The following is a 27,977-nucleotide window of genomic DNA, read 5'->3' on the forward strand; positions in this document are numbered from 1 at the left end:
AGCTGATTAGGGACAACGAGGAAAAGGTCCGCACCATCAGGGCGCATGTTGCGTTGAAACAGGGTATCGGCACGCAATACCAACATACTGCCTGAAGGATCGGAGTTGTCGGCAGCCCACTGGTCTATAATGAGTCGTAGGGAAGGCTCAAGATGTTGGTCGCCACCTATGTGCAGAAAGTCGGTGATGGACAACATGTAGCCGTCAGCAGTACCGCCAAGTAATTCAGGAGGATCGACGGAAAGCCGGGACAGTCAGCGTCTTGATGTAATTGTCCTGACTTGTAGACAATATCAAATGTGTATGTAACACAATGCATGGTTATCTGTGACTACGCAAAAGGGTCTCTCTAAACAAATCAGGGCGGAATTTATTCAGCGCCCGAACAAATTAGAGGCATTTCCGTTTGGTAATTGAGTAGTTGCGCTCGTTATTGAGATATGCGGCTGGCGTAAGCAATTATATCGGAGCCACCATGCCGGGACTGGGCAAAACTAGTGGCAATGTCATGGTCACTGGCATCGATTCGAAGTTGCGTAGGTACCAAAGAGCTAAAATCGGCCAGGACAAGTGGAGCGGCGAGGGCCGAAATCAGGGATTAAAAGGTGCGAGTTTCATCACGGCCCCAAGAGAAAGGCGTGTTCTTCCTGAGGAGGGCGGTGAGCGGACCAGCAACATCGGCAAAGTTCTAGATGAGCTGAGGGAAATAGGAGCAGAAACCGAGGAAACTGCGCATATCAGCTGTGAAACACTGATTTTGAAATCACGGCCGGGATTTGCCACGACTTTATCAGCGTCAGGCTTGTCTCCTTTAGCGTAAAACATATGGCCAAGGACTTTTGTCTGGCGTTGGCCGAAACGGCACATTTTTTATTTAATCCGGAGACCAGCAATGTGGAAGACAGAAAGGATCGTAGAAAGGCGAGTGAGTTGGGTTTCAAACCCCGGTGAGAACATTACAAAGTCGTAGGGGTAGCACACGCACGTGGTCTATTTGAAGCCAGGCAGAAGAGGGTCCATCATATGCTCGAAAGTCGCAGGAGCGTTGCAGAAGCCAAGCGGCATAACTTTGAACTGGTAATGGCCGTCAGGGATAAAAAGTATTTTTTTTTAGGATCACGTTCGTCTACAGCTATCCGTTTTTTTTAAGAAAAAGGATAGCGCTATCCTTTCCTTAGGACTACTGGGGAAAATATCAACAGAATCGCTTTATAGTTGGGAGCAAGACGGATAACCTTAGTGAGAGGATCGGAACGGCTTCGCTTACTAAAGTGAGCCGGTTAACATGAACGGCTCAATGGCTCATACATCTGTAGAGGTGAGTGGGTCGCTCAAAAAGAGCCGAATATTATATATATGCATGTATATAAATAAGTAGTAATAATAAGTAAAATCAATTTTGGCCTCACGTGGCACAGTTGCGTTTCTGTCCGTTGAGACGACTGAGGAAGGCGCTATGAAAGAACGCGGAACATTAGGACCTCTACGCTCTGCTTTTCTCCTCTCCGGATCATGGCTCCACTCCGGACACTACAAAAAAACCGCGTACCAAGCACGCTTGGCTGGGCGGTGGGGATTAAATAGAACCCATCACTGCCCCTGGGCCTGACGTCAGTTTTGAGCTTTCCGATTGTCGAAAATGGCGTCAGGCGCTTTCCGTGCTAGAACTCGTGGATCGCACACTATAGCTCTAGCTCACCCTGATGTCAGTTTCGAGCTTCCAATTTGCCGAAAATGGCACCGGGTGCTCTTCCTGCAGCAACCAGTGAATTGCACAGCATAAATGTAGCTCCCCATGACGACAGTTTGAAGCTTTCCAATTTGTCGAAAATGGCGTCATTGCTTCTCGCTTTCCCTGCAGCTAACCGGGGGTTCATACATATTCATATATATTTCTAACTTTCTCCGTGCTTGGGCAGGAAACGAAAAGGTAGGCATAGCCAGCTTACTGATAACTACAACAAGCAGTGAAAGACAGTTGTATTCAGTTCATACAGACGTTTTTAAATAATCGAAAATAGTTAGAGCAACGTTTTGAGATGCGAGTATCCTTCTCCACTTTTTGCATGCTTCAGTACTATAGCCCCGTCAGTAACCCCGTGACGCAGCCAACTCATGGGTGCAACACGACGCATAAAATCAATTTTTTGAATGCACTTAGGGACTAGTAAATGAGATTCTTTTGTTTCGGGGAAAGGTGTAAATGGAATAAACAGAACGGTGCCTGAATGATAAAGAAGCCATAACAAAGATTTTGCTGTATCTTTCGCCTTTAATGCCGTGACGAAAACATGGGCCCTATTTTCTTTTGACGGGTTCTTATAGTATTATTATTATTATTTCTCCAGAATTTATGAATAACAGTCTGTTAAATTCGTCCCGACAAAATTCCCAGGAGGACAAACGCTACCTCGCATTTTCTCTCTCTCTCTCTTTTTTTCACCCTGCTTCGGCACGCTGGCTTCTCGGCGAGTCTCCTTGTTCGTGCGCCGTCAGTAAGGAGTCATTGGATGGCAGAACGGCAACTATTTTGTTTCTGCCGGTCCGATTCTCCTTTGTTTTTGGCTCGAACTGCAGTTGTGGGACGAGCGCAACGGGTAGATGGTCATTATTTCCCTGTTCTTACATTCCACTGACTTCTTTCTCTTCTCTTCCGACTAGATATAAAGTTGTAGTCAGTGCTCTCTGTGTCTCCTTCTATCTTCGTCCTCGTTCTATGAGCTATTTCATCAAATGAGTAAACGCAAGCTCGATTGTATTTTGAGACACGAAAGTATTCGTCTTCAAATGGTATTGTTGCACCAGCGAGCAATGCACGATCGATAAGTATCGTGAGACATCGTTCGAACAGCAGCATGGCAATGAATGGCGCCATTTCTTTCCAATTAAGGATTCTTTACTCCCCCCTTCAATGGCGCCGGGTGTCACAATCTATTACGCATACAAAGCCAAAGGGATTGCCGCGGACCAGTTTATACAGCGAACGAGTACGAGTACCGATTCCCACTCGTCGGCATGGAACGAAATACAAAACTGAAAGAAAAAAAAAGTGCGGGCACCAGCAGCAGTGCGCCCGCGGTACTCGCGGGAACATCCGAAGGCAATGGGTTGGTTGTAACACTGACAAGGAAGGGCGGTATAATTTGTTTTTCTCTTTGCGTTTTAAAAACTCTCACCCAGCTCCGACAGACAAGGCTTACTGAACTAGAGATAACCGGCTTTCCAAAACAACCACTGTTCCAGCCATCTAGCAGATCTCCTTCCATAGAACAAAAGCAAAAGCACCACCTCCCTCGCTCTCCAAAATATCGGCGCACTCCGCTCAAAAGACAGCCCAGGGCGAGGACATTATTGCGAATCTTGCGAGAAAGGGGAAGAGGTTAACTGCTTTTTCGCGTCGCTAATAGATGGCGCGGAAGTCGCATGCCCACCTGTGACGGAAAGAGTCACTGAACGAGAATACCGGCAACCAGCTGTCCGAAAGATCCGACGGCTCTGAACGCTCCGGTTCCGACGGTTCCAGCCGATCCGGCTCCGACTTCTCGGAGCCAAATGGCTCACCCGCTCTTTGAAAGCAGCGGCTCCGAAGATCCGGCTCGCTCCGGAGCGACCCATTGCTACGCGCTCCTGCTGGGGGTTCAGAGTTCGCATGCTCAGATGGAGTGAGGGGGGCACCTAAGGCAGCAAATCGTCCAAGCCAAGCTTACACCTCCAACGAACTGACGCTGCCCATTCGACCCGGCTGCTATATAGGCCGATACAGTTCTTTGGACCTACCGGATTTTACGATCTCAAAGAATACATAATGGCGCAGGCTGACGATGTGACAGGTTTCTTGCGGCCTATTACCGCAACAAGGCAATCGGGTAGAGGAGCGTATATCCCGACAGAATTTTTCATGAGATGCTTCGTGACATCGACGACATATTTGGTCTGCTAATCAGTGATGCCGAACGAAAAGCCCAAAGAATGTTTCCAGTCGAGTTTTATGCCCTGAAGACGGACTGTCACTTTTTGAGCCTCTAGAATCGTAGGCTTCGCGCAGTGAAGGCCTGTCGTCGATCTGGTCGTATAGCTCGTCATAGACCTGCACTTATTGTCGCGTTACAGATTCCATAGACTTAATCATGGGCGCTGCAATTTTGTGTAGGTGCTGTCCTTGCAAGCTGAGGCCAACCGCTAATTTGGTATGTGCAGTCACGTCCGCAGAACAGCAGACAAGTAGCGCACATCGGCATTTAGGAATTTTCGAATTATGTTTTCTGTTTTGAAAGTTCCTGACAGAAAGATGTTTTCAGCAGCAATGAAAGCATTCGATCAAACATTAGCGCAATATATAAGGCTAGTCGTGTTGGCCTAGGAATACAAGCCTGAATAAATTAACATGTTTGAAACTTATGGGCCACACCGAGGAGGTGGCGGACAACTGCGAGGGCGGTGAAGCAAGCAATACAAGGCAGGTTTTGATCTCCATTCAAACAACATTGTAAAAAAAAATATCTTGGAAGCCAAGACCAATGTTGGCAGCTAAGCTTCGGCCGGTGGGAATGAAACGAACAGAGAGGGGAAGGAGAAAAAGGGGCCAAAATATGGTTCGGTTAGATTGGCGGGGTTTACCGTCCCGAAGTGACCCAGACTATGAGATGCCGTAGTGGAGGGCTCCGGGCATTTAACCATCTTGAGCTCTTTAACGTGCACTGATATCGTAGAGCACATGGGCGCCTTGCTCTTCCTCCGTCTAAAAGCGGCCGCCGTGGCCCAAATTCGATCCCGCATTCTTTGTCGCAGTAGTCGAGCGCCCTAATCACTGAATCAAAACGGTAAGGCTAAAGGGGCGAAACAAAAAAAGGGCATGGGTAAGGTATCTGAAAGCATGTGTTATAGAAAGAACAATAAACATTGCGCACCGCTCAGAACAGCTGAATAGCTTAGACGTTTTGTGTCTTTATGATACGCTTTTTGCGCAAAATGCTGCGCAAAGCGCGTGCTTTCTGCGCAGTATACATGTGCTACGCCCCCCCCCCCCCTCTGCTGTTACCGCGTCCGCGCATGCCAGAGGGGAGCGACGCTGCACGCTCCGGTTCGAGGTTAATTTTCTTTTCGCCACCAAAACAGTCGATACTATGCACATGGCTTGAAGAAATTTGCAATTAACTTTCCACCATCTGTAACGAGCCGCAACCTTCGGAATATTTTGCGACTGCAATTGGACATTGCAAGACCTGAGGCTTATTTCCTCAACGTCCAGCCTTTGCAATGTGAAGGAACCCATGTGTTTACGTAGACTTGAGTGGCATTAAGACAATTACAACGTCCTAGGCGATGATTCTGGGGTAAAAAAAAAATATTAACAGGATTCATAACGACGTTCTCGAACGTGTTATCAAAGCGAGGCTCCGAAGTTTGGTTGGTGTTGACGACAAATGGGCGCTTCATTCCTAGCCCCATTTGAGCATATAACGGCTTCAGGCGGAGGAGTAGGTGGGTACCTCTTTTATTTCGAAAGTGTTTCTTGCTTACACAACATTCTCAGGAATGGTCGTGAAATTTCGAGGTTTGTGGGAACATAGAGCAATGGGCGTTATCCACGGTGGTGTTATAACTCCCACTCTAACATTCCTATGTCAAGCTTCCCACGAATCCTAGCATAGGAACCCTATGCTAGGATTCCTAGCATAGGGTTCCTAGCATAGGGATGGAACCCTAGCATATGCGGACGATATAACGCTGGAGACAATCTCAACTTCTGACAGGCGCACGAACGAACCCTAGAGGCTTGCTTATATTTCATACGTGACTATATTAAGGAGCATAGCACTTAAACCTCTCTAGAAAGAAAAGCGAATATATAGCAGTTGCTATTAAACTGGGCATGCGCGCTGGCGCAGACGTCAACATTATGTCCCTTCAGCAACTGCACTCATTCGGCGGAAACAAACTACCTGTCTACCGAGCTTGCTAATTGATGATCATGGAGGAGGCATGAGCTGGCTTCACAGCACAACACTCAGCTCCCATAAACACTACACCTCATGCAGCGGGTCTCTGCCCGTGAAGGAGCATTTCTGATCAGAGACTCCATCAGAGAGCCCTATACGTCATAAAGTAGAAACAAAAGGATATATTTATATTTGTAAATCGAAGCATCATGACCCAACCCAGTCATCGTGATCGCATAAACCACAAACCAATGCGTGCGGTTTTAGATCAACCGTCGTACTGCTCTGTAGATGATCTACATATGTGCAAAAATCAATGTCCTGCAAGAGGTGGCAGAAATGAAATGACCAGCACTATGTGTTCGCTATCTTAGCGAGAGCTGGCCGTCAAATCCATCAGACATTAGGTCAGCATGGTCAAAATATATGGTCGCTCTCATTTCTGATGCCACCATGGGAATTTACTGATGTAGTAGATGGAATGCCATTAGGAAAAACATGAGTTACGCTAATACACAAATGCACACAGCTGTCGCAAAGCACCATACAAAGATATCCTGCTCGGAAGTAATCCTTACCCTTGAAATAGTTTCGTTTACACTTGATCAAGGCATGCGTTCAAGCTTGTAGTCTTGTAGATCTCATAGCAGCTTTGATGGGTGCTGAATCGCAATCCTCCCACTGTAGCAAGACAATTCTTGCAGAGACCATGAACTTTTTTTTAAATTAAGGGCTTTAAAGATATTGCAATGCAATCAGCAAACAGCGCAAAATTGTTCTCATGAGTTCCCACAAAAAATTCATATGACAAACGGCGCATAGCAATTCTGCACTCAACCAGGCTGCTATCTGAGCTATGCGGCCAGACGTTATCGCGAAAGCCTAGGCTATGCGTAAATGAAAACCTATTTTAAAGATCTTGTTTCATTCACCTTGTCAACTTCATCATTGTAGAACGACAGAAAGAAAATGGCTACATTTTACGAAAGAGCTCTGAGCAAAGGTAAGGGAGGGGAGGCTCAGTTTACAAGTCGAGCTAACGTTTCGAGAAGTTGACGTTTCTTCACCCAAAGAAGACAAATCCACGTTTTGAAATGTTGGCTCGACTTGCAGTTTGAGGCTCCCTCCTTCCACCCTTATTTCGTGCTAGACATCTGCGTGATTTGTCACGATTATTTTTACTGGCCATTCAACAAAAATACCTGTTTTTCTTGAGCTGCGGCACGAGAAAATACAAAACACTTCGGAGTAGGATGTGAGAGTAGTGAATGATTTTTTCTTTCTTTATTGCGTGCCCAAACATAATCAACCTCCAATTTTGCGGCCCTTTTAAAGCGCGGGTTAGAAAGGTCATTATTGACCTTTAACCTCTCGGAGGAGGCGGTGGAGGTGGCCGGCGAATTCCTACTCGCGGTGGTGGAAACGGAGGGTTTGGTGGGTTTGGAGGAGGACGACTTCCAGATCGCTCCAATAAAGCTTCTGGCACTTGTGGTGCACCTTCAGGTGAATTTTCGGCCTTTGAAGGTGCGCATGACTTAAAAAGAAAAGAAAAGCAATATATATATTTGTCATTGTATGTTTCAGGAAAATATTAGTGTCCTCTGGAACATGAGGGTAAAAAATACTTTATTTTAATTCCTGTTTCAATAAGAATACAAGCCAATTAGCAATGTATGTAGTAAGGCAATGTTCGTCATGTAGGTGGACAAACGAGCACTTTATTAATGCTAACTCCGGCTTTGCTTTCGTAAATTTTAGTAAACGTTTTAAAACATAAGACATTTCGAACATTTTTATCTTGCGAAAAATGTTACTATATTAGTTTGTTTTACGAATTTTCACCACACAATTAGCACACACACAATGCGAGCAGTTTATGGCGCAAATATCAATTTGAGTGCCTGTGGTATGAGTGATGCAATGAAGACGAGTCACTCCGAAGCAGACGCCCCGGACCGGCTAGCGTGCTCTGCCTTCGTTGCAGTGGCTAGATACAAATTGCACTAGTGTCACATGGCGAAAAATGACTTACGTTATCTGTAAAATCCACTAGAAGCTACGCAAGAAAGCTTTGGTCCAGTAGAAAAAGTTTCATCGCAAGAGTTTCGAGCTGCTTGAAGTCTTTGTGTCAACAAAGGGCAAAGTGCTCTGGGTTCGAGCCCTTGACCAGGACAAGTTTTCAGCTAACCTAGTTAGCCTTAGCTACTTTTTGTAGCCGTGGATAGTCTCTGAGACGAATGTTATGAACAACGAAATCCGTATTAGAAATTACATTTCTAATACGTATTTCTTTCAAAGTACAACAAACCACGTCTCACTCCGAAAAGGCAATCGTTTAGTTCTGTCCTTGCCGTCACATTTATTGACAATCGTGGTTAGGGACTTTGGTAGAGAGACTGCCTGGTGTCAGTGCCTTTGACTGGGCACAGTTTTTGTTCTAACTATAATCTCTGTGAGCAAGCTGTTTTATTCCCGTTGTAGTTTAATGCTTGCTTTTGGGAGGACGTTCATGAAAACAGCAGTATACGCCTCGTCTTCAATGGGTAATTTCTTAAAATATATATAACCAGTTTGCTTTCTTGGTTATGACCAAATATTTGAGGTTTCGGTATGGCATAAAAATTTAATGTCAATAATTATAAAGCAGAAACACCTTAAATTGAAGCTATGCTTCGGGTACGAAATAGTGATGGCTCACATGTTTTTCACCGCGTCTATAAGCGAATAGCTCGGAAGTTACCTTTTTTTCCGTAAACTTCGATTTGTGAAATAATGGTAATGCACGAAATGGCGAAAGCTTCAGAACACCGAAAACAAACAAGCCAGTGCAACTGTTGAAGCACTATTTACTGAATCTGTTTAGTAATCAAGCTGTTATCACTCCCGTTGCCACTACTTCAGTATACCAAGTTGTTAAAACAAATAAGTCAAACGACATATGGAGGAGTGGGGTCGCATGCTGAGTATAGCGAGGATAGAAAATTGATTCAATGATTTATGCATTTAAAATCTTTCTGAACTATTTATAAACGCCATTCAGCAAAGCATTCCAATCATTTATTTTATTTTAACCATAGTAAGTACATTCTGACCATCTGAGCAATTAATAATTTACATGCTGCCTAGTTATCGATGGCCTCAGTATAGAAACAAAAGCTTGATTAGACTAGCATCGAAATATATTAGCAAGGCGGCGCAATAATGAGACGAGGTAAAAATGATTATCGCAAATAATTTGTAACATCAAAGGCAGACGCATGTTGCAGCAGTAGTGAAATGATTTCTAATAAGAGGCCAGAAACAGTAAAATTGTTGCGGTCGCGCTTAACAATGAATAATGCTTTTTTCCTTCCAACTGAGCATTAAAAGTACCTCTTACTTGCTGTTCGATGGAATATTAAAACAAATCACTCATTTTAGAATTATGCGTTTGCCTTGCAATTAGCTCTTTGTCTTTCGCGTACTTGTAGCGTTTATGAACGAATGGTTATGTAATGGTAGCGGTAGAACATCCGCCTCGCATGCAAGAGGACCGGGGTTCAAACATCGTACCACGCAATTTCCCACCGGAAAAAAAAAGTCAGCGTGTCGATGGAATTGCATAAACAGGTTTGGGGTGCGACCTGATGCCGGTGAACAGCCCCGGAAACGCACTGCCATCACCAGAACAGGAGTTAGCCACCCTGGTGCAGTAATTGGCCGCAGCCTCTCATGATTAGTTCCGTAAAACCCCGGCCTCAGTCACCAGTGGCTGCGGAACAACTGACCACGGCGGCGGTCAGACCTGTGACGCAGCAGGGGGTGCTAAGAATACCTGGCTCCGCTGGACAGGCCGCCATTGGAAACCGACCCTGGCAACGTTTACCGCTAGAACCGTAGCTAGTGAAGCTGGTTTAGCAGTGGCTGTTAGAGGAACTAGAGGGTATGAACTCGGATGTAATAGGGCTTAGTGAGATTAGTAGGCCGAATGAGGCATATACTGTACTGAAGGATTTGCATGTACTGTGTCATCGAGGTTCACCGGAGAGGCGTGAACTAGGAGTAGGTTTCCTTGTCAATAGGTATATAGCAGGCAATATACAGGGCTTTGAATATTTGGGGGCTGGAATTTAAAACATTCCTATGCAAAATCTACTACACTATTCGAGCTGAAATAACATTCACAAAGTAGCAAAATATCGTCTACTTTATCTGATAAGTGATTCAACATCGGTACTTCCCTAGATTTTCCGAAATCGAGAAAAAACTGCTCGCGGCGGCGTGCACAATTTTCGCAGAAGAGAGTCGAAAAGCTATTTTAACATGGTGCGTCATCTGTCGGGCAGCGAGGCAAGCGCGCCAACGGCCGGGATGGAGCTTGTCTCACTGCTCGACAGATGGCGCATCATGTTAAAATAGCTTTTCGACTGTCTTCTGCGAAAATGGTGCACGCTACCGAGAGCAGTCTTTTCTCGATTTCGAGAAATCTAGGCAAGTACCGATGTTGAATCACTTATCAGATAACGTAGACTATGTTTTGCTACTTTGCGAACGTTATTTCAGCTCGAATGGGTTAGTAGATTTTGCACAGGAATTTTTTAAATCCCAGCCCCCAAATATTCAAGACCCGATAGATGAATTCTATAGCATAAATGAGAGGGTGGCAGGCATCGTATTTAGGCTTAATAAGCGCTATAAACTAAGGTTGTACAGGCTTATGCATCCACTTGTATTTATGATCACCAGGCAGTTGAATGCTTCTACGAAGATGTATAATCGGCATTGCGAAAAGTAAAGACGCAGTATAATGTACTAATGGGCGACTTCAATGCCAAGGTAGGGAAACAGCAGGCAGGAGACCAGGCAGTAGGTGACTATGGCATTGGTTCTAGGAATAGCAGGGGGGAGTGACTATAATTGAGTTTGCAGAGCGCAATAAGTTAGGAATCATGAATACTTTCTTCAGCAAACGGAAGCACCAGAAATGGACATGGAAAACTCCTAACGGGGAGACTAAAAATGAAATTGACTTCATTTGTGTTCAACCCCCGCCGTTATGCAAGATGTAGAGGTAATCAGGAAAGTGCGATGCAGTGACCACAGGATGGTGACGTCTCGAATTAGCCTAAATCTGAAGAAGGAACGCAACAGATTAGTTAGAAAAGAAGGAAGAAAGGAGGAGGAGGAAAGGCAGGCAGGTTAACCAGTAAAAGCAAACGGTTTGATACCCTGCACTGGGGGAAGGGGATAAGTGGATATAAAAGTTGTGAGAGAGGGATAGTTGAAGTTAGTGCAGTCACATAACAGACACGCCACATCACATCACGTCACAGTCATGTCACAGCACACTCATAGTCTTTAGATTAGGCCTGTGCATCTCATAAAGCGGAGCAGTGCTTGGAAGGCCTTCAGCGTAGACGATCGCCGTGGCCAGGGGCCTAAAATCTTAATTTCACTCAATGGGCGTCCATCTAGATGCTCCAGCGTACGGTGGTAATTAAGAAACCATCAACGAATTAGCGGTGAGGGGGAGAGCAGAAGAGTTCAGGATCTAGCTACAGAATATTCAGCTCTAACCGAGGATGGCGACATTACCCTAGAAGCAATTAACAATAATTTCAGAGATATCATTACTGAGTACACTGTAGAAGTAGGCGGTGTGACAGTTAGAGAGGATAGCGGTAAGCTGTCTAAGGAGACGAAAGATTTAAGAAACGCCATAGTATGAAAGATTTCAATCCAACAGACCAGATAGAATTGGCCGATATATCAAAGCTAATCAATAAGCGCAAGGTGGCCGATATTTGGAAGTATAACATGGCGAAAATTGAGCATGCTGTAAAGAACGGGGGAAGCCTTAAAGCGGTAAAGAAATTGGGCATAGGCAAAACCCAGATGTATGCGATAAGGGACAAGGCGGGCAACGTCATCACTAATATGGACAAGATAGTCAAGGTAGCCGAGGAGTTCTTTACAGATCTCTACAGCAGCCAAAGTAGTCAGGACCGTAATGAGATTGCCGCTAAGGAAAAACAGTCAGACGTTCCACCAGTGACGAAGGACGAGGTCAAGAAAGCATTAGAAACTATGAAAAAAAGGAAATCCGCTGGAGAGGATCAGATAACTACAGATTATTTAAAGGACGGGGGCGATATCGTTCTAGAAAAACTGGCCACATCGTATACGCAGTGCCTGGTGTCATCTACGCTACCGGAACCATGGAAGAATGCAAAACATTATCTTCATTCATAACAAAGGGGACTCTGAGGACCTTAAAAATTACAGACCAAATAGAATACTGTCAAATACGTATAGGGTATTTACTAAGCAAATTGCTAATAGAATCATGACCACCTTATACTGCAATCAAGCAAAGGATCAAGCAGGTTTACGGAAACGATACTCTACTATCGATGATAGTCATACCATCAACCAGGTGATAGAAAAATGTTCAGAATATAAGCAGCCCTTATACATAGCATTCATTGACTACGAAAACGCATTTTACTATGTTGAAACGTTGGCGGTGATGCAGGCATTGCGAAATCAGGGGGTAGACGAGCCGTACGTGAAAGTACTGGGAGATATATAAGCGATTGCACAGCAACCATAGTTCTGCATAAAGAAAGTAACAAAATTCCTATAAAGAAAGGTGTTAGTCAAGGAGACACGATCTCCCCACTACTATTCACAGCTTGCTTAGAGGAAGTATTCAGAGACTTGGAATGGGAGCAGTTAGGGATGAGAGTAGACGGAGAATACATCAGTAATTTGCGAATTCCTGATGGCATTGCCTTGCTAAGTAACTCGGGGGATGAACTGCTAATAATGATTGATGACCTAGACAGAAAAAGTAGAAAGGTAGGCTTAAAAATCAATATGCAGAAGACTAAGGTAATATTTAACAGCCTCGGTAAGGAACAGCAGTTTACGTTAGGCAGCGAAGTACTGGAAGTAGTGGGCGAATATGTCTACTTAGGAAAGGTAGTAACCGCAGATCCGGACCATGAAAAGGAAATAACAAGAAGAATAAGATTGGGATAGAGCACATTTGGCAAGCACTCGCAGTTTAAGACTAGCAGCTTACTGGTACCTATCGCTCAAGAGGAAAGTATACAACAGTTGCATCTTGCCTGTACTCACCTATTGGGCTGTAACGTCGAGGCTAACCAAGCGAGTTCTACTTAAGTTGAGGACAACCCACAGGGCTATGGAACGAAAAATGGTGGGGGTAACATTAAGAGATAGAAAGCGTGCAGAGTGGGTCAGAGAAATAACTCAAGTTACCGACATTCTAGTGGAAATTAAGAAGAAGAAACGGACATGGGCAGGACATGTAGGGCGAGGAGAGGATAACCGATGTTCGCTTAGGGTAACACTGGATTCCAAGGGAAGGAAATCGTAGCAGGGGGCGGCAGAAAGTGAGGTGGCGGATGAGGTTAAGAAGTTCGCAGGGGTCAAGTGGATGCAACTAGCACAGAACCGGGTAAATTGGAGAAATATGGGAGAGGCCTTCGCCCTGCAGTGGGTATAGTAAGGCTGCTGGTGATGATGATGATGGCTATGTAATGAAAACAAAAATTTAGGAAGTTTGCGCGCTACGCTATGCTTAGACACACAGGAAACATGGAAACACGTACACACGACAAGCGCGCCCATGGGGCGCTTGTCTTGTGTACGTGTTTCCTGCTTTCTTGTGTGTGTGTGTGTGTGTGTGTGTGTGTGTGTGTGTGTGTGTGTGTGTGTGTGTGTGTGTGTGTGTGTGTGTGTGTGTGTGTGTGTGTGTGTGTGTGTGTGTGTGTGTGTGTGTGTGCGTGTGTGTGTGTGTGTGTGTGTGTGTGTGCGTGTGTGCGTGTGTGTGTGTATTGCGTAGCGCGCAAGTGTTTTGAACTATATAACCAACTAGCCCCTAATGCAGCTTTGCATTTATTGAAGTAATGTTTGTGAGGACAGATTGCTGAGAGAGAAAAATAAGAAGTATTATTGCGGGCTAGATGTCGTCAAGATAAACCACCACCGCTTAGTCCTACCCGCTACTAGCCCGACCCCCTGCTTAACACTTGTCTCAGGTGTTTATATTCCCTTTCCTCGTGCTGGAGCTCCGCAGCCACTGTAATCCTGTTACGATGATTGACTACAGCACCTATACATCCTCGCGTCCTCGGCCCCTTCAGTTCTACGCTCCGAGGTCCTTCGCCAGCGGGACTCACCGATCTTCAATTGCACTGACGAACAAGACGTTGAAAACTGGCTTTGGTTGTGGAACGCGTAAACGCCGACAATAAATAGTATGACGTCTTTAAACTCCATAACGTACTCTCCTATGTTAGGGAAGTAGCCATTTTATGGTACGCCAATAAAGATATCCCAAGGTTGACGTCCCAACTTTGGCCTCCTTCAAATCTCACTTCGTTGATGTCTTCGGTCGCCAGCGAACCACAAGCTGCGCGCTGAAGGTCGTTTGCGCGAGCGGGTGCAGCAGACAGTATGTTGGAGGTCATAGACAGACACCGCCCGTACCACATATGTATAACGGGTAGAGAAAGATTTTTCAATGATAGATATAAAAGAACAGGTCCAAACGAAGAAACTATTTCGTAAGGAAGTTAATAAATATATGTGATCTGCTCCTATAGTAACCCACTACCGGGGAGAGAACCCGGTGAGACTCTTCTGATCTCCCCTAGAAGCAGCGGTGCGGGATGATATAAAAGAACTGGGATTTTGGCTGAGGAATAGGTTATGGGCGTTTAGATAGGAAACGGGGAGAAAGAGTTTGTGCCATATGATCCTGATAGGCCTGACTCCCATTTGTTTCTCCCTGGCCAGGTCAGCAAGAGCACCAAGAGTCTTCCAATACGCCCCCCCCCCCCCCTCGCTGGAATGCCATTCATCCACCGGGCGCACTCGGGCACCGACCCAGAGACAGGAGAAAACCTAACGGGGAGAAGGGGGGGAGGGCGAATCTTGGACCCCTCGAGAACACACCCGGTTGCATAGCCCGTACCAACCACGGGCCCTGGTAGCTGGATCAGTCAATTCAAGGGCACCGTTGTAGGGGTTCAGCAAACAGAAGAAATGTTCGCCAGCTACATCGAGGACGTTTTACATTTGTGACATCGTGTCATTGCATCAATGCCTAAAACCTGCAAGACTCGCCTCGTCATGAACGAAATCAACCAAGGCGCATCCCAAATGCTTTTGGCCAATCGTCTCCGTACTGTAACTGATGTGGTCACCATGTGCCAAAGTTACAAAGACCTTCGTCGCCAACGGGTTGTCGTTCGACAACTTGAAGCCACAATAGCGTCTTTGATGCCACATTCCGCTACACAATAATTCAAGTGATCAGACCTCGTGCGGGAAGAGATTGCTGGCAATAGTCCCTACTTCCAAACATTCCGCAACCACCTAACACCTAGGTCCAACAATACCTCAGGTTATTAAGGAACATGTTGCCAAATCACTTCCGTCTGCTGGCCAACCAACTCCGTATACAACTCCGCTCACTCATGCTGACGCTGTCCCGACATCAGGACGCACTCCACTATCTTACGCGGAAGTCGCCGCATGAACACCCCCTCCTACGTAGGATTCGCCCCAGCTTGCGTATTTCCTTCACTGCCAAACGGAGCCTGGCAACCTATGCTCATCTGTCGCCCCATCACTGAGGCCCACGCCAACCCTCATCCCAATGTTACCAGTTCTTGCCTGCGCACCGCTCAACCTCTTCGCGTCTTCGCTCGCAGTCGCTGTTTTGTCGCAATCCTGGCTCACCTTCGCCGGAAAACCACTAGGCGTACTTCCGCAAACAAGAACTGCACTTTCGTCGACCACTGAAATTCATGGTTCCACACCGTACAATTTAATTGAACTGCCTTTGAAAATGTTTGTACCCTTGCGCTTATAGACAGTGGTGCTGCTGTGTCCGTTATTGAATCTCGACTTTGTCGCTTACTACAAAACGTTGCCCTGCCGCTTTCTGGAGTTTCACAACGCACCGACTCTGCACTGCACATCGAGCCACTAAGTATCTCCTCTAAAGAGGTTGCATAAGCTGGGCTGGTCTCCGGTTCCCTCTTTTATCCAGAAGTGAGATGCTTGCAGGCCAAAAGTCTCAAGTAGGGCATCATTGTTGATGTTTGCACAACCCCCCCACCCGCCGAGGCAGAAGCACCGCCATCTGCTTAGCTGTGCCAGGCGACCAAAGGCTCAAGAATAGGCCCAACTATAGGCCCAAAAATTGCCTCCCCTTTCTGGTCACTCTACGGGCGTCCTGTGAAAAGAGGTGCTGACCAGACCTACGCGGACGATTTATTTAGCCAGTCCTTGCACTTTTGGATAAATTTTGGTAACAAATAAGGACCGCAGCTGCCGTCGTGATCTCCGGACAACAGCTGATAACATGAATATAGAGAGATAAATTTACATCGTAAAACTAAACTAGGCATATACTAATCTATATGATTAAGTGTTGTTAAAGAAAAAAAAGTCTGAAAGGAATATGGCCAAGAAAATAGACCCCTTTAGGCATGAAAGGTACACTCAGAGGAGCGCGTGGACGGTATCTGTTTGGCCCGAGGAAACATTCTTGGCTGATACCGTCAACATTGCCGTTTCCCTTGCCCCTACGGTAGCGCACTTCAAAAATTATGCTACTGCAGGACGACATCTCAATCACTAGGTACACCCTTAAGAACCCCATTAAAAGTGGTTGTACCCCTAACGGGAAATACAAAATCGGTCTCTGCCTCTTTGAGTGCATTCAGGATAGCTGAACGACCGCCTCCCTTTATCGATACGGCTTCATGATATTGCAGTGGTAAATTTTTACCCTTTTTGCCTACCGGACATCTTTACCACATAGTTGGCTTCCAAAATTTTATTCACAACCCTATCAACCCTATCAACAGCCTCGGGAAGGAACAGCAGTTTACATTAGGTAGCGAAATACTGGAAGTAGTAGGCGAATATGTCTACTTAGGACAGGTAGTAACCGCAGATCCGGACCATGAAAAGGAAATAACAAGAAGGATAAGATTGGGATGGAGCGCATTTGGCAAGCACTCGCAGATTATGACTAGCAGCTTACCGGTATCGCTCAAGAGGAAAGTATACAATAGTTGCATCTGGCCTGTACTCACCTATGGGGCTGAAACGTGGAGGCTAACCAAGAGAGTTCTACTTAAGTTGAGGACAACCCAGAGGGCTATAGAACGAAAAATGGTAGGGGTAACATTAAGAGATAGAAAGCGTGCAAAGTGGGTCAGAGAAATAACTCAAGTTACCTACATTCTAGTGGAAATTAAGAAGAAGAAATGGACATGGGCAGGACATGTAGTGCGAAGAGAGGATAACCGATGGTGGCTGAGGGTAACAAACTGGATTCCAAGGGAAGGAAAGCGTAGCAGGGGGCGGCAGAAAGTTAGGTGGGCGGATGAGATTAAGAAGTTCGCAGGGGTCAAGTGGATGCAGCTGGCACAGAACCGGGTTAGGTGGAGAAATATGGGAGAGGCCTTCGCCCTGCAGTGGGTATAATCAGGCTGATGATGATGATGATGATGATTATGATGATGGTGATGATGATGATCAAGCTTGTTTGCTTTGGACGCGGCCAGCAGGATTACCTTGTCTTCTGCCAAAAACGATCGCTGCCGCGCGCCACGGTCGTTACGGAGTTTCGCTTTCTTTTGGGTCGATCTCACGTTAGCTTCGACAAGTTTTCTGCAAGACTGAAGCCATTCTAGCAGGTGAATTACATATTCGAGAACATTGGGGTCGCCGCCCTGCCCCTCCCAGGATTCGCGTAGCTTGCGAAGGGGTGACATGAGCAATCGACCGCATACCAGTTCAGGTGGACTAACCCCTGTCGCTCCATGCGGCACCGAGCGCAGTGCAACCAAGGTAGCCGGCAAACACTCTCCCCAGTCTCTGCGATGTTCGTAGCACAATGCCCTGAGGACTCTTTCGATCACTGAATGGTACGCCTCTATGCTGTTATTCTGAGGGTGCCTTACAGAGCTGTGTAGTATGCAAATGCCGCATTTTTCTAGGAAGGTGCTAGTGACCGCACTCGTGTAAGCATTGCCTCGGTAGCTTTGCAGCTCAGCGGGGAAACCCACCAAAGGAAACCCCTTTATTAGACCATCCACAATTCCTGCAGAGTTCAACTCCTTCAGGGAATCGCCTCAGGAAACTTCGTCGCTGGGCAGATGATCGTTAGGATGTGAAAATAGCCCGAAGCGATCGCAAGTGGTGGACCAACAACATCTACCACAAGGCGCTAGAACGGCTCACTGATCAGTGGCACGAGCTTCAGAGGTGCCTTCTATTTATTCTGTGATTTTCCCACCCTTTGACAAGTGTCACGTGTCTGCATAAACCACTCAAGATTCCTAAAACTCCAAGGCTAATAACATTCTCTCAACAGCAGAGCCTTTGTTTTCTTGAAGCCAAGATTACCGGACCAGCCGCTTCCTTTGACACAGCTTTAGGATAATTCCTGAAAGTTCTGTAGCGCCACTGGCTGCTCGTAGTGCACTCGTTTGGCGTCTTAGTACTGCCTGTAGAACATTCCTACGCGCTCCTTCAGAACAATTTTCTTTCTCGCCGATCCTTCACTGACCTGACACTTCCTTTTCGAGAGTGTCATCGCTCGCCTGCTCAACCGCTATAGGATCTCGGTGCACCCTCATAAGGTCAGAGAAGCCGTCCAATGGCGGAGGCAACCAAGAGGTTTCAAATTCCTCACTGGACTCACTAAGCGGCGCAGAAGGCATCACATTCTTGAAAGGAAACGCCGAGGCATGTACGTCAGAATTTCTCTCGCAGAGTGCATGCTCTTTACCTTCATCCGAATCATCTAACTGCGCTGTGATTTCGCGGGCTTAAGTACACCTAAGCACCTGCACAGAATAGTCCCCGTAGCTCAAGCTCCTTTTCTTTAGCTGGCCCTCTGAGCGGTTAGAAAAAAGATACGGGCACTGCTCTGGCAAAGTCACTGACACCGCCGCTTCTGTATGCAGAACCCCAAAACGAACTCTCAATTTTGATGCGTGCAACAGACAGGCAAATGCTGTCTGCCTGCGCCACCTGTCTAACACACGCGCACTCACCGGTAAAATCCTGTGGGGAAACGAGCGCGGGGTGCACCATATCCATCGTAGCGGCGGGGTCGCGCAGAACATGACAATGTTTCCCTTTTACGGTCATTTCACGCATGTACGGCGTCAACAAGAGCATGTTTTCCTCGTCTAGGGTTGCGAGCGAAAAAAGTACCTTTGCCCTTCGACAGCTGCTCACGATGTGCCCGGTTCCTTACAGCGAAAGCAAGCGGCCGGTTTCCACGGCTCAAAGATTATATCACGGTTCTTCTCCCTTCTTTCTTTGTAAACGTCATTTCTCAAAGCTGCGCCATTTTCGAGGTCGCCGTGTCTTGTCCCTTTCCCTCTCCGTGTGGGAGATACCAGGCTCTCGCTCCGCGATGGATGCCTCGCGAAATATTTGTGAGGTTTTAGACTGCCCGCGCGCCCTCTCTCCCTGCGTCACATCTGACTTGAAACTCTTCTGCGAGTTCGGCGGCGCTTTCCAAGATTTTCTTCTCCGGCCTGTCTTTCACCCACAGCAGCATTTACTCATTCGGACATTCATAAAATTGTTCTAAACAGATCTGGTCGACGACCTTTTTAACCTCAGGGGCCTTGAGCTATTCAATAAGATTTGCCTTGAGATAGTAAGCAAAGCCAAATCCGGAAAAGATTCAGAAGACTCTGAACCGCCGACAGAGGGCTTCGGCTGAGAGGAGATACTTTTTGTGAAAAGTTGCTTTTACTTTATCGTGATCGTCCGTCTCCTCCTTGGTAAGCAGAGCAAGCCCGTTGGCCGCCTGGCACGGATAAATGTTCAAGAGGTGCTGGGGCCAGGAGGAACGAAGAATTTCATTTTTCTCACATATGCGTTCGAAGTACATTTTTACGTATTGTACAGCTGAAAAATAGGTCTTGTTTTAGGCGGCTTCGACGTCTGACGGCTCCCAGCAGCTGCCCTGTCCGCTTTCGCCACTTCTGCCCGTGCTTCCGCTCGTCTCACCTCCAATCGATTTGTCTCTAGCTCCATTTCCTCTTTCGTTTGTTCCCTCTATTTCTTTTCTTTTTCGTTCCTCAATTTCCTCCTGCGCTTTTCGGTTCATCTCACCCCAGCATTTCACAATACTCTGGTCTTCATAACCGTTGGTTTCAATCGCGCTGTCAATTTTGTTTTTTTCTCTTTTACCACAATCCATCCTCATACCCTCATATATCACAGTTAACTCCGTTATTCGCAGATTTCTTCTATCCATGACTGCCCTTATTTGTGACAAGTCTCTCAGAAGGAAGTTGGTGTAAAGCAGGGTTCAAAATCGAACAGACCTCTACAACCAAGTTTTCTTACCAGGACGAACACCTTAAGTTAAGCCTGGCAAAACTTAAGGACAGAAGGCGACACACTCACCAAACCGAAGAAAGGACACCACGCAGACCATCTCACAGCTGCTATCCAGTTCTCATTACTCAGGATGCGTGTGGTAGGGCCGGTTAATTTGTCGAGGCAGGAACAAGGACGGGGTGTAGGAAACGAACTTTACGCGAGATGGAGAACTTTATATACAATAATTACATGGTAGCGTTTGGTTAGTCGGAGACTGACTAGTGGAGGAGACTCCTTTTTACGACGCACGAAGCACACTTGTCGCGACTTTATATAGGGTCGATTTCCTATGTTCCTTAGATGAGGGGCGGGCCAGAATTCGAGGGAGTGGCTTCCGTCACCTCATTGCTCCACACTCTCACACACTCGCACACCTCTTTTACTTGTCCTGGCTTCAAGGTGAGGAGGTGGTCGACCAGACGGCAAGATGTCATGAGCTGGTGGTCGCTGTGCGTTCTTGCACCTGGGGGTATCAGTCCCGACGTGGGCGGCAAGCACTCAAAGAGGCAAACTAGCCGAAAGCTGTCCTATTGGCCGACCATGGGACGAAAAGGAAGAATGCGGTCCCGCTCTCCGTACCGGCGTTCCACACTTGAAGGGACCGGACGTTGGTCATTTCCTCTCCTTTGTCCGGTCGCCGACTTGTTGGCGGTACCCAACAAGGTACTTGCCGCCGGGTGACGATCTGCTCCGTTCGGCTGGCCCGTGTCAGGTGCATTCAAGGGCGTCTCACCATCGCCGATGCTGGTCGCTCACATCCGGACAATCCCCAGCTCTTGCTTGGGTGGTCCGAGGCGCCTGCTTCCAGTCTCGATCCGTTGTCGCCGTTCTTAAGATCCGACGCGGCTGTCTCCGCAGCTCGTTCGATCACAATACCATCTTCCTTTTTGTCTCGCGAATATAACTTGCACTGCCCTGCGCCATCCTTAGTGTACCAAGCGGCAGTACCGAACTAGCCACCAGTATCGATTATTTTAACCCACTCGGCGCCCTTGTTAGTGTGGTGGGCACGCCGAACGTCTTCGTTTCAGATATTTATTGCTGTAACTCTACCTCTTTCAGCCTATGTGGATAGAACCTCCGGTAGCCTCTGTGCCCTTAGCCCACCTCTTTCCTCGTCCCCATTATTGATTCCGGCTATCTTTGACGAAGCCGTTGACAGTGCTTTATCTCCTGACCAACGCACCAAGCTCCTCGACATGCTGAACCGATTCTGCTTTTCTTTTGACATTCAGTAGCGATGTTTGGGTTGGACGTCAGCTGTGGCCCATCACATTTACACTGTACGCACGCCCCAATAAGTCAACTTCCTTATCGTGACGTAGCCTCGGAGCGCGCATGCTTGATGAGCACGTCAACGAGATGCTCAGAAGTGGTGTCATTCAGGCCTCCAGTAGCCCCTGGGCGTCGCCGGTCGTTTTAGTCGAGAAGACGGGTCTATTTGATTTTGTGTGGACTACCGCCGCCTGAATGTGATTACATAAAAGGACATCTATCTTCTACCCCGCATAGACAGTATGCTGAACTCTACATAGGGGGCAAGTTTTCTCCTAAATCAATTCACAGTTTGGCTACTGGCAAGTTCCAATGGCTAAGAATGATCGGCAGAAGGCGATATTTTCACTCCAGACGGGCACTATCAGTTCAACGTCCTGTAGTTTGGTTTGTGTAACGTGCCCGCCACCTTTGAACTCATGAGAGACAATATCCTCCGCTACTTGAAGCTACTTAGATGATATCGCTGCATTTTCATTACACTTCGCTATTCACTTGACTCACCTTCAGTTTTTCATGAAATGTCCTAGGGACACCAGACTGCAGCTCAGTCTAAAAAAGTGCCATTTAATCGCTCGCCAACTCAAAATTTTAGAGACTTCAGTGTCAAAATATGGTGTCCTTCCTGATCCATCTATACTCCGAGCTGTCGCTGCGTTACCGAAACGTACTTCTATCAAGCAGCTACGGAGCTTTATAGGCTTGTGTTTGTGTTTTAGGCGTTTTTTTTCTGAACTTTGCGACCATCATTGCCCCTCTGACGAGACTTCTTGACGCTCATAACGATCTTTCTGACTGGTCGCCGGCTTGCGATACTGCCTTCAAAAAATTGCGTAAAATACTTACCTCACTCCTTGCATTGCGCCATTTTGATCCGGCTGCTCCTATCAATGCGCACACTGATTTTAGCGACGCCGGCCTCGGGGATGTCCCTGCCCAACACAAACCCGGTGTTGATAAATACTTTCTGGCAACGCATATCGAACGTTGATCAAGGCACAGACAATTTACTCGATGGCAGAAAAGAAATGCTTGGCCTTTGGGCACTTCAGATATTTCGGCCAAGCTGGTAGAAGAGCCCAATCGATGTTATTACAGACCACCACGCTTTGTACTGGTCGTCTTCACTGAACGGTCCCGCCAGCCGTATCGCCTGCTGGTCGCTGCGGCTTATACAATAGTATGATATCCGAGTGATCTGTCGCACAGGGCGCAATATTCAGACGAAGACGCTTTATTTCACTCAGCTGTGCTGTCTGACGTTCCGTTGCCCTCTGCCTTCAACTCAACCTTGTCTTTCTTGCCCACCGACAACATGTCATCGTAACATAGCAAGAACCCGTGGCTGGCATCGCTCATCGATCTCCTCACGAACTTGTCCTTTTAGTCGGCCGCTCGCGCATTTTGTTCTCAAATGCGCAGCATTTCGCCATTCATGACCGACCTCTCTCGACACCATGGTCGCAAGTTGCTGGTCATTCTTGACCACTTCCGCAAGGAAATCTGCGCAACTTACCATAATGACGCCCGTTGTGGCCATTTGGATGCATTCCACTCTTATGAACGGTTTCGACACCACTATTACTGGCGTGGTGTGTATACCTTCGTCAGGAGGTATGTGGGCTCGTGCATGGATTGCCAGCATCACAAGCCTCCTTCCCACCATCAGCCGGCCCCACAACAGCCTCTTCCGTGCCCAGATCGAACCTTTGATCGAATCGGCATCGAATAATGTGGACCTCTGCCGCACGCACCAACAGGTTACCATTAGATTGTCGTGGTCATCGATAACCTTACTATCTACGCGGAAACAGAAGCACTTCCGGATGCTAACACACCCAATGTCACCCTTTCTTCTTCACCACTTCATTCTGCGGCATGGGGACCCCATCAACTTGTAAGTGATCGAAGCTTATCTTTCTTACCTCCGAATAATGAGGCGCTTCTACACTCATGTCAGATAATCCACCGGGTTGCCTGCGCTTACCACCCTCAAAACAACGGCCTCACAGAGCGCTCCAATAAACCACTGGGTGACATGTCTTAGCACATAGCCTCCGCTCACTGAGATTGGGACAAAATTCTGCCATATCTAACATTTGTCTACAGCATCACTGTTCAAGCAGCTATCCCATTCTCACCATTTTTTGTATGCCCGAGAACCTTCGTCTTCCCTAGACACCATTCTCCCTTACCATCCTGATATCTGATCCCGCTTTCAGCAGCTGCCAGGCATGCTGAACAATTCAGCCAGTAAGTTCTTTCGGTTGCATCTGAAGAGCAAGCCCAGAAGCAAGCGCATAGCGACAGCAGCCATTCTGCCCACAAGTTCTTTCCTGGTGCTTACGTATGGCTCTGGGTCTAATCGACACCACCTGGTCTGTCCAGCAAGCTTATCGCCATGTGTCACGGACACTATCGTGTGCTACAACAGACGTCTCTCGTAAATTATCTAGCTGAACCGCTAGCCACTTCTACCGACCTTCGCCGCCGAGGGCGTGAGGTCGTTCACGTCGACCCCACTAGGATACTGCTATCTTTCTGTCTCCTTGAGTCACCAGGATGGTTCCGTTTTTCTGACGGTGCCATATTTTTAAATAAGGTACGCTTATGCGGAAAGAGTGCTGAGAGAGAGAGAGAGGTAGGCTTTTGCGACTATTGCTAATATAAACAGCGCGAACAGTTACGCACAGGACAAGATAAAAGGAATCCCCAGGACCAGCGCTTACTCACAACTCAGCCTAAGCCTTTACTCCAAGGCCCAGATAAAAACAAATATGACAAAAACAAAGCATTCATGTCAAACAACCCCTGGGTTCCCCTGCTACACAAAACGTTACTCAAAAAAAATATTTTTGCTTGACAGAGCAATAGAGTGTTGCTGACCTACTTAATGTTCCTTGAAATAAAATATGCTTCCACTAGTTCACTCGTCAAACGTTTCTTTGTGGTGATACAAAATCCTATCCTGGTCAAATAGGGGAGTACGCTTCTCCTTCTTCACTGTTCTACAGGAATGCCAATGGGAGACCAGAAATGTTTTATCCTTGCCACTTTCCAAGTCGTTCCGGTGTTCCAGTAGTATTTTGTTAATACAGCGCCCTGTTTGTCCGATAAACAGGCTCCATAAGAGAGTGGAACCTGTACACAACACCACAACACCAACAAATGGGCCTCTATGTTTCACGCCACATTCTTGCTCCTTCGATTCTCTTTCCCTTTGAATAGCCGGGCAAATCCTCTTCATCCTGAGCGGGGTAGTCAATGCTGCATCAATACCTCTTGCCAACATTTTTGAGGCCAAGTGAATTTCTGTGTACATATGGCACCACCGCAACCTTCCTCTTCTCAGTTCATTTTGTCTTTTTGGGTTGTTCTATTTACGATGATGGCGCAAATAAAACTTTTTTTCGTGTATCACATGGCAGGCTACTTGTAAATGACTGTGTAGGAACATCTCAATGTGACCGGGCACATGTTTTCTAAACAGAACGACAATCCTTGTTTTTATAGAATATAGTCAATGGGGACTTCTATAGAGACGCCAACCTCTTTCATAAAACCCTTTTTGCGTCTATCTTTATAATGTTTGCATCATCTTTATCTGATATAAAAAAGCAACTGATATTTACGGTTACCTGGTAGCTTTCTTCAAAGGATGTGAAAGTCTTTGTTATCATACTCAATATGATCCACGTATGCCACTACGTAAATGTGATGCATTCACGAGCGTCGGAAAGAGCTTAAGCAGCTGCTGATGCTCAGATCAGGCCTGGCCACACCACAAACCGCGTGTTTACTCTACACGTATCGGTTAGATACATTGGTGCGTGTTTTTAGTTCCCTTGTGATAGCTAATCACCAACTGTTGTAATTCTGAAATTTTGAAACCAGGAAGTTGAGGTTAAAAATATTGTATGTTTACCGGATACGCGCAGTCTTCCCCATTTGCGTGATGATGGCACCAGGCGATTGTCCTGCAGTATCAAAACAAACTATGATATAGTTTCTGGCATCCACTCTACATAAACTCTAAAACGGCAGAGGCAGTATGGCCCAATAGATCAAAATACAGTCAAGTCTGCATAGGTAACGCAAAGGAATGGGAACAAATACAACGAAACAAGCGGTGACAATCAGCGTTGTGCCCCAGTTGAAGCTTTATTAAAATGCCAGGTTCAATTCCCACCGCCGCATGGGTATCCAGCGAATTTAAATGAGCGAAAGCTTTTCCCCGGCATTGTACGCCGCTCGTCTGGGGATAAACGATTGAAAAAGAGGTCAAGAACCAAATAGTTGCACTAATGGGCCACATACGGGTTTCTGGGCGGATTTATGGTTATGGAAATGCGGGAGGAGTCACTCGCCATCGGCGCAACATCCTAAGTTGTCAAGTGCATGAGAAACCAGAGAAATGAAAGGGCTCAATGTAGAAGCAATATAATGCACAGAAGTAGACAATTCGGCTTGTTGGTTTATGGTCGCTTTCGCTCCTAGGGGTCGTCAATGCTGATTGTTAAGATCACCCTGCTTAAGTAAGCTCAACTGCTTACCATTTTGCTCCATGTTTCTCTACATCGGGCCCATTAATTCCTCACGTCTGTCATGCTCTTCACAACCCAACTTATGTACAACGCTGCTGGTAAGCACTTACGCTATTTTCTTTCTAGTCCGTCCTTCACACTCTTTGATAAGATGACCTCCAGACAACGAGCACATCTGTACATTTAGAGGATAAAACGCGCCTGCGATAAAAAACACTAAAAGCATTTGTTCTGTTTCTGCTATCTTGCCTGAAGTGCGCCGCTCACGCATTGTTTGTGCGAAATTCGTTTTATAGCTCCATTTTTCTTAAGCTGCATTTTGCCACTACATTGTGTGCACTTTTACGTGCCCAATCTGTTATATTAAGCTCAGCTCTTATTGATGCATTCAATAACACAGCTTGCCTATTCGGAAGCTATTTCATTCCTGTTTTGATAGGTATAATTTCGCTTAAGCAAAACGTGTTTACGAATACATATGATAGAACATCAAAACTACCTGCATATTCATATCAATTTTCGGAAAAACACTTCACGTATTTTAGTTTCATGCTCATAAAAGCATTATGCGTGACCTTCACCTTCAAACAGCATTTAATACGCAAAATAATGCAGTTGCTGGGTAGAAGCCTTTCTGAGAAGGTACCTCTGCCACCGTTATTCGCAATTATTTACTGTCGGTATTAGAAATAAGTACATATTTGGCCAGAGAAAGAAATTATGCTGCTTTAATGATTTCAGAGAACTACAAACTCACACTGCAGGCTCATTTTAGGCGCTTTATGTAGGCTTGTTTACTCCTTCTGCGACTGCAGCGTTAAGGTATCCTTCATAAACATTTCCGTGCAATACCATCCTGGATTATCTTTTTTACAGTGGATAGTGCATGATTCACTCAATGAAATTAATCTGCCATTTGACAAACAAACACCGCCACTTTAGAAGTGCCTTTTTAGTTTGCTGGTTTAGGTAAACGTGCGAAAAACGTGGAAGTGTAAAATTAAAGCAAAATGCGTCTTCGTCCCGTGAAAAGCTTGATACTCACAGTAAGAGCAAGAAAAGCGAAAGTCGTACTGCAGAAAATGTGACACGTTCCATCTCTACTCAACTGAACAGTCTTGGGGCCCTTAGTTGGAGACGGAATCCACATATCTTTTATACACACCTTACATGTTCATTCAAAATGCAAAGACGTCACAGCAGAAACTTGTTTTCTTGGAATTTTGAAAACAAACCAATGCCCATGCATGAAACATTATTAGACACATTCGTGCCTTTATTTCATACGACTTCACGATGTAGACATTGAATTTAAAGATATGCAATATGCCTTAAGGTCATGAAATGCAAAATAGTACTCGGCAGAGTAATGGCAATAATATGCATCAAATATAACGCTTCAGCAAAGTATATTATGGTAACCAAGAAAATAAAATACGGAAGTTATTCCTGCAAGCGTTAATGAGAAATGGTGACTAACCCTGTTTTTAATATATTTGAAGTTTAATACCGGAATACATCATGCTATTAGATGAAAGACCTCGGAAGCTTAAAATACGAAGAGAAATATTAGATCACATCGCTTCGCTTAAAGCATCCTTCCTCCTAATTCTTTGTCTAACCGAAATGCCTGTGAGTAACTAAAGAGGCTGAGACTGTGAAGCCACATGGTCGAGCTCAATTATTGCGAACGTAGTAGTATCGCTAGCTCTGTTTTAGTAGCGCCTCGTTCGAACTAGCCCTATTTGATGCGGAAATTGTAAGTTTGGGGTCC

At 46.2% G+C, this 27,977-nt stretch overlaps 1 long non-coding RNA gene across 1 annotated transcript; it reads right to left on the reverse strand.

The window, feature by feature from the left end:
- Positions 1–7,195: 7,195 nt before the first annotated feature.
- LOC146193496 (uncharacterized) lies at positions 7,196–27,393 on the reverse strand. Its single transcript, XR_014706465.1, has 3 exons — positions 27,249–27,393; positions 25,585–25,636; positions 7,196–7,473 (listed from the first exon to the last, which is right to left on the reverse strand). It is a non-coding gene; the product is annotated as an uncharacterized LOC146193496 (long non-coding RNA).
- Between the last annotated feature and the right edge of the window lie 584 nt (positions 27,394–27,977).

This window comes from Amblyomma maculatum, chromosome 4, assembly GCF_055883805.1.
Source record: "Amblyomma maculatum isolate TAMU_Amacu chromosome 4, ASM5588380v1, whole genome shotgun sequence".
NCBI classification, from domain to species: Eukaryota; Metazoa; Arthropoda; class Arachnida; order Ixodida; family Ixodidae; genus Amblyomma; species Amblyomma maculatum.